This window comes from Cryptomeria japonica, chromosome 10 (assembly GCF_030272615.1).
Source record: "Cryptomeria japonica chromosome 10, Sugi_1.0, whole genome shotgun sequence".
In the NCBI taxonomy this organism is placed as follows: Eukaryota; Viridiplantae; Streptophyta; class Pinopsida; order Cupressales; family Cupressaceae; genus Cryptomeria; species Cryptomeria japonica.
In genome coordinates this window covers 266325660-266334019 of record NC_081414.1, presented here as the reverse complement: position 1 = coordinate 266334019, position 8360 = coordinate 266325660, and positions in this window count along the sequence as shown.

Here is an 8360-nt window from a genome sequence, read left to right as displayed (position 1 = left end):
CATCAAATCTACCAAATAGACAAACAGACACGATCATGGCTAAATCGAAACAACCAGCTTCATCATCTTCTCCTGGTTATAGTATTGTCGAACAATTGAAGAGAACCAATGCTCAAATCTCCATTTTAGAACTGCTTAAGATCTCTTCTGCTCATAAAGAGGTCCTGGACAAGGCTCTACTTACCACCAGTGTCCCTAAAGATTTAGACGTAGATCGGTTTCAATCTATGGTAGGTCACCTGACCTCACCTCATTACCTCACTTTCTCTGAAGAAGATGATAATTCACTGATTCATCCACATAACCAACCATTACACATTGAAGCCATGATCCATAAACACCGCGTTAAACGTGTTTTGATAGATGGAGGCACAGGGTTGAATATTTGTACCTACAATCTATTAACACAGCTAGGACTTTCTAAAAATGTTATTGATCCAACAAAGAAGATAACAATCAAGGCTTATGATGAAGAAGAAAGAACTTCTAAGGGACTGGTATTATTACCAATCAAAGTAGGACCTATGGAAAGAGATGTCATTTTTCAAGTCCTGGATCTTCATCTTTCATACAACATCTTACTGGGTAGGCCATGAATTCATGAAATGAAAGCAGTACCATCTACATATCATCAATACCTGAAATTTCCTTATAATAGAGTAGAAATCAATATTCCTGTCGATACAAGCTATACCTACAATAGAGCAACTTCTGCAGCTGAAAATCTGGAATCTTTGCTGAAAATCACAAACACTGGCATGGATGGCTACAAGATAGAGCCTATACTCTCACTGATGTCTCTTCCTCCATCACCAAGACAGTTGGGAAAACCATAAGAGGTTATGAAGCCACAAATTTCAACTCCAAAAGTCATTTATGATGGCACCTTTATACAATCCTCTACTTCTCTTGCAGGTGAAATAGAAGGGGATGATGTCCTCAAATCACTTTTCAAAGAAGACAATGCAGATAAAGAAATACGACATTGTGCGATTTCTCTGACACAATATGGTCCAGGCTATAAGATGCTTCAACGCATGGGATATTCAGGTGCTGGTCCTCTAGGCAAGCGTCAACAAGGTATTGTTGAACCCATTTAGTTACAAACTAAGTTTGTCAATGATAAAGCTGGATTGGGATATGATCCAAGAAAGCAATCAGTTCAGAAGCACACACCTCACCATCAACGTAAGTGGAAGAAAAAGGTACTACCTTTAACAATACAAGAGATTAATACTCACCAAACTCAGGAAGAGTGTGATGCTGAAAAAAAAGAATTGCCCATATGGTAATCAAGTTCTAGTTATATCAGCTATAATACCACAGGAAGTAGAAGTTCTAGAGGATATGAGAGACGAAGTATACAGGATCAGAGAATTGTTTGCACCACTAAAAGTTCCAGTCACATATACTGGTAGACAACAAATAGATGACTCAAAAACTGATTCAAATGAGTATGAATGGGGTCCAAATCACATCTCAGATACATCTACTACAGAAACCCTTGAAGAATCCAATGATATCATAGATGACGCACAAGAGCTGATACACCTAAGAATGCAAAAGGAAATAGAAGAAATCAAACTAAAAAGACAAGAAGACTATGACCGACAGCTGGAGAAAGAAAAGACACAAGCAATTCCTTCACCTACCAACCCTCCTAATGAGATAGTACAAATCAGGTATAAAACTACACAAGAAGAACTAGAAGCTATAGAAACAAAACCAGTCATCAGTCTAGAAGAAGCTGAAAGGAACAGACGACAGGGATTAACAAAATCGTCAAAGTCATGTCCACAAGTGTGTCAAGTACAAGCAATCAATGAACCAAATCATGAAGGAACTTGCAGCATCAAAGATGTGGGTGTTGATGCTATATATACCTTTACTAAGCCACTTGAAGATGAGTCAGCAACTTCATCCTATGACTCTGATGACTCAGACAGGAGCTCTATTTATAACAACAACTATTCAACAACACATTATGACTACTCTGTCATGAATGATGAGATACTATCTACTGTTATACCATGGTATGTAGTCCAGTCTGAAGTAGGTGATAACGCTAGAAGTAGGTCGGTTGGGATAGGTCCAATAAATACTAACATGAATTTCGATAATCATGTCTTAACTCTTCCTAGTCTCGAGACACATACACAAAGTAGTCTTCTGGAACTCGATTGGTCAGTCTGAAGCCATGATGATAGTACCATGAACTCCATTGAGCCTGTTCCAACCTTATCCTTAATGCATCCAGAATTGATTGATTGCACTCTTTATAACCAACCCTTAAATGTACCTACTTTTGCCAATGACTATACACTAGCCTACTATCTCAATGCAATTGAACCCATGTACTCTTCCACCAACGAACAGAATGAAAACATGACTGAAGCGGATATCAAGTATCTTAGTCGCAAAAACAAGAAAAATAAGAATAAAAGATCTGATGGTGAAAACCACATTGTGGTGGTGTCAGACTCTAAAAAAGAGAAAATAAAGGACGTACCTAAAGGTGAAAACCTCTCTGAGGTGCTTGAAGGTGAGATACTTGATATATTGCCGAGTCACTTCTAGGAGAGATCTTCCATATTGATTGAGCCAACTCAGTCAGTGAACATTGGGAGTCAAGAGACACCACACATCATTCATTTAGCTCAATCACTATCAGCAAAAGAGTTAAAAGATTTCAGCAACCTTTTTTTAGAAAAGAAGATCAACTTTGCATGGACATACTTAGATATGCCAAGACTAGATCTTGATCTCATCATGCATCACCTCTCTATTATACCAAGAGTTAAACCAGTCAAGAAAAAACTCTGAAAGATGCATCCTCATGTGGCACTGCTAGTCAAGGCTAAACTAGAGAAGTTGCTAAAAGCTAGATTTATCAGAGTTATAGACTACGCAAAATGGATATCAAATATAGTACCTGTATCAAAAGCGGACAAATCTATTAGAGTTTGCACAAACTTCAGTGATCTAGACAAGGCATGTCCGAAAGATGATTTTCCATTGCCCAACATTGACATGATAGTAGATATGACTGCTGGATATGAGATGTATTCATTAATGGATGGATTCTCTGGTTACAATCAGATCAAGATAGCACCTGAAGATCAATAAAAGACAGGTTTCACATGTGCATGGGGAACCTTCTACTGGAATGTTATGCCATTTGGTCTAAAGAACACAAGAGCAACTTACCAAAGAGCAGTAACCACTATCTTCCATGATATGATGCATACAAACATGGAAGATTATGTTGATGACACCCTAGTAAAGACTATGAAGAGATCTACGCATATTCAAGAGCTAAGCCTCATACTAGATAGAATGGAAAGATTCAAGCTTCGATTAAATCCTAAGAAATGTGCATTTGGAGTAACATCAGGAAAATTGCTTGGTTACATAATTTCAAAAAAAGGAATTGAGGTTGACCCTGAAAAGGTCCAAGCTATAATGGAAATGCCTCCACCCAAGAATATCAGTCAGATGAGAAGTTTACAAGGCCGTCTTCAGTCAATAAGGCATTTTATATATCAGCTAGCTGACAAAGCTCAACCCTTCACGAAGGTATTAAGGAAAGGGATTCAATACAACTGGGATAAATATTGTGAACAACATTTACAAAAAATCAAAGAATATCTTTCTAATCCACCCATATTAATGCCACCAATTCAAGGTAAGCCACTGATCCTGTACATATCAGCTACAGATACTTCATTGGGGGCACTTCTGGCACAACAAGATGACAATAAAAAGGAATGAGCTATCTATTACATCAGTATAACATTGGTGTCATATGAAATGAATTACACTATAATAGAGAAAGCATGCTTAGCATTGGTTTTTGCATCACAAAAATTAAGGCACTATATGTTGGCACACTCCATTAAGCTGGTAACAAAGATTGATCCACTCAAATATCTTCTTAGTAAAGCAACACTTACAGGAAGACTGGCCAAATGGGTCATGGTCCTTATAGAATTTGATATTGAATATGTGGAATGTACAACCATCAAGGAATAGGTTATTGCAGACCAACTTGCTGAAGCTCCACTTGAAGACAATCAACCTCTGCATATAGAATTCCTAGATGAATCAATCATGCATCTTATTGAACAATCATGGAAGATGTTCTTTGATGGGTCTTTCACTCAACACGGTTCTGGTGCCGGGATACTTTTTATTACTCCCTAAAAATACTCAATTCCAAAAGCTTACAAGATTCTCTTCCCTTGCACAAACAACATTGCAGAATATGAAGCTTTGGTAAACGGTATCAAGCTGGCCATCGAGTGGAAGATCATGGAATTACACATCTATGGAGATTCACAACTCATCATCAACCAAATCAATGATCTATATCAGACAAGAGATGAGAAACTGATGCCTTATAAGAGAATGGTGGATGATCTCAAGATATATTTTACCTCCGTATCATTTCAGTAGATACCTAGAACAACAAATAGAGCAACGGATGCAATGGCCACTTTGACATCTATACCACAGCTATAGGAGTCTAATTTTCACTTTGAATTCCTAGTGGAAGAGTTACATTACCCTGCCTATGATTCTCCTGAGTCCCAGGTAGTCTGTTCTATTATTGGAGATGACTCATCTCATTATAGCCACATTTACTCTTACCTGCGTGACCAAGTTGTCCCTGCCAGTCTTTCCCGAAACGAAAAAAGGAACCTAATCCGAAATGCGTCATGGTACATCATCATTGCTAACGACCTATTTAGGCAAGGTTTAGATAATACTTTTCTTAGATGTCTAGAAACTGAGGAGTCCCAATGCACATTATCCAAGGATCATGAAGGTGTTTGTGGATCTCATTCGAATGGTCTAACTTTAGCACAAAAACTACTAAGGGCTAGTTACTACTGGCCAGACATGGAGAAAGAAGCTATAAAATTTGCTAAAACCTATGAAAAGTGTCAACTACACGAGCACCTTATACACGCTCCAGCAAGGGATCTCATACCATTTGTGACACACTGACCCTTCCAACAGTGGGTGTTTGATCTAATAGGCCAAATATATCCTGCATCATCTAACGGACACAAATTTATTATCACTACCATTGAGTGCTTCACTAAGTGGGTAGAAGTGGTTCTGCTCATCAAAGCAACCGGCAAACAAGTGGCTCTCTTTATTCTTAATTATATCATCTGCAGGTATGGTATACCTTCATCCATTATAACTGACAATGGAGGACAGTTCAAGAACAAAGATCTAGATGAACTTTGTGAGAAATTTAAAATCAAAAAACACTGGTCCTCAGTATATTACCCTCAAGGTAATGGACAAGCAGAGGCATCTAACAAAAAGCTACTGACTATCTTGCACAGACCAGTGAACAAATTTGGGAAAGATTGGCATCTGCAGCTCAATCTTGCATTATGGGCTTATAGAGCAAGTATCATAACACCTACTGGGGCTACACCTTTCTCTTTGGTGTATGGGTTTGAAGCAATATTACCTATTGAAGTAGAAATACCATCTCTCAGAGTTTCCTTGCAAGGTCTTATTATTGATGAAGAATATAGAATATCTAGATTGCAAGAGCTCGAATTGTTGGATAAGCGTCGACAAGTGGCATTTGATCATCCCAGAGTGTATCAAGAGAGAATGTCCAGAGGATATAACAAAAAAGTTTGACACCGAGAATTTTAGGTTGGTGACTTAGTTCTAAGAGAAAATCCTAAAAATCAATAGTTTTGAGACAACAAAGGGAAGTTTGAACCCAACTGGCTAGTTTCCTATATCGTTATTACAGCTTTTGGCTCTGGTGCTTATCAACTCTCAACATCGGAAGGAGAATAGCTCCGCAAACCGATTAACACCATCCATCTGAAGAAATTCTTCACCTAAATATTCTCTACTCTAGCAGCTTATACAACGGAAAAAGTCCTGAAAAAATCCTAAAAATTATAAAAAGTCTTGAAAAAAATCCTAAAAATTGGAAAAAGTCGTGAAGAAATCCTAAAAATTGGAAAAAGTCCTGAAGAAATCCTAAAAATTGGAAAAATTCCTGAAGAAATCCTAAAAATCAGAAAAAGTCCTGAAAAAATCCTAAAAATTGGAAAAAGTCCTAAAGAAATTTAAAAAAAAGGAAAAAAAGAAAAAGAAAGCAGAAGAAAAAAAATGAAAAAAATGAAAGAGAAAATGCCCTGGTGAAAACCTGGTAAACAGGCACCTTGATAAAAGAAAAAAAATGAATCTCTGCCAAGCAGGTGAAAACCTGGTAAATAGGCTCCTCTTGCACTCAAGCGCTCCATCTATCAACACAACGTTGACATTCCTGTTTTCATGCATCTTTGCTTTCGCTTGTACATATTTCAGTCACTTTTGTGACATCCTGGTTCGTTGGAACCCTCATGGCTTGAAACCGATCATTGTCATAGTCTTAGGTTAATCGACAAGAGCACATTACATGTCCTAAGCAGTGTCAACCAAGTCAATTTTATGTTAGTGAAACCTGGTCGTCCACTCCGAGTCAGTTACCTGTCTCCTGACTACTGAAGAGTTTTATCACTGAGTTACCAAGCAAAACAACATATCGGAAAACAATCACTAAACAGTTTGAGCTGTGCATGGAAATTTTCTTTGTGTGCTGTCTTTTATATTGGTTTTTGATTATTATCCCTCTGAGTAACTCGAGGAAGTCTATCTTGACTAAGAGGAGCAAGGATTGGGGGCATAATATTTTCTTGTTTTCTTCTTGTAGGAATGATCCCAATGATCTGGAAACATCTAAATTAGTTGGGTGTCTGTGATAAGAGCCTTCACATCAAGGTGGAATTGCCTCACATACCTCAACTCTGCTTATTTGAATGCTACAGGGAGGTCCATATCATTTCTTTGTCTGTTTGAGGGAATTTCTTTATTGTGCAATCTGAGTCCCTACGAAATTTGTCCAAGGATATGAACGAAAAAAGGTCATTGTGGACAAAATCCTTAATATTGCACATGGAAAGAAAGGAACTCTACTCTGCCTGCTATAATTGTAAAATGCTCAATGATGACAATTAAGCCTTTCAAAGTCCAGTGACTAGGTTTAGGATTGCATCTCATTTTACATCTCAATCCTGCATTTCATTCTGCATCTCATAAATTTCGAGTGATTTTGGTATAGTAACAATGCTTTCTCTTTATTTTCTGAATGAGAGTTGGAGCGTCATCATTTCTTCTCTAAGTGGTCTCTTTTCATCATTTCTCTGATTGAGTACTTGTGTTTTGAGATGTTAGCTGCATACATGAGCATTTAATATAGATTCATACATTCACTATCATTCATTTGCATTCATATTATTGCATAAAAAAATGAAAAAATTGCATTATCATTTATTTGCATATGAAAAGAAACAAAAATAGACATCCATGATCATTTGCATTCATACATTCATGCTGAAAAGAAATGCATACATATAGAATAAAGCATATAAAAGACATCTCATAAGCGAATCAGCACAAGTACGATGAAGTCAAATCGGATCTCGTATATATATATATATCATGTCAAGTCTAAGAGTACAAAATGATGTCGAATGACATATACAAACTCCCATCGGAGCAAGAATCGTATAGGCTACAAAAAATGGGTGTGTCTACAAAAAATATCCGAGCTACAAAAAGAAATAATCTAGCTCGCACCCTCTCCCTCATCGCCTGTTGGAGGAAGAGGAGCCCGATGCTTGGGATCCTGCTGAGGTTCCCACACTCCCTCTAATTGTGCCATATACTATGAGTAGGGTATCATCTACTGTGCAACATGAACTGCAACACTATATGTTGCAACATAGTAGGCTGCCCTACTAGTCTGGTGGAGGACCTCCTGTCGCAAGGGCTCTATCTCTACTCTCATCTCTGCTCTCAGCACTGCGATCTGACGATCACACTCGACCCTCACCTCGGTGATCTAGCGATCACACTCGGTCCTCACCTCGGCCAGATGTTGGTCTCGCTCCGCCAGCTAAGTCTGAGCCACTATCAACTATGACTGCAGCTCTACAAGACGTGCCCTCATCAACTGTCCAGCATCTATCCCCTGCTCTCTCGCATGCTCCTCACCTCCACCTCCACCTCCACCTCCACCTCCACCTCCACCATGCTCCTCTCTCCGCTGTCGAACTTGTCCAGGTGTTGCTCACTCCTCAATAGTCCCACCCACTCACCCTAGGGATCCACCCTCACCCCTCTACTGTCCACCCTCAGCTAGCACCCTGCTACTGCTAGCACCAGGATCACCACCACCTTGTCATGGAGCCTCAGCTCTCTGTGCTTGACCCTGCTTGTGACCCTGCCTGTGGCCTTGTCCCTGTGTCGATGCAGGGGCATCATCCTCAACA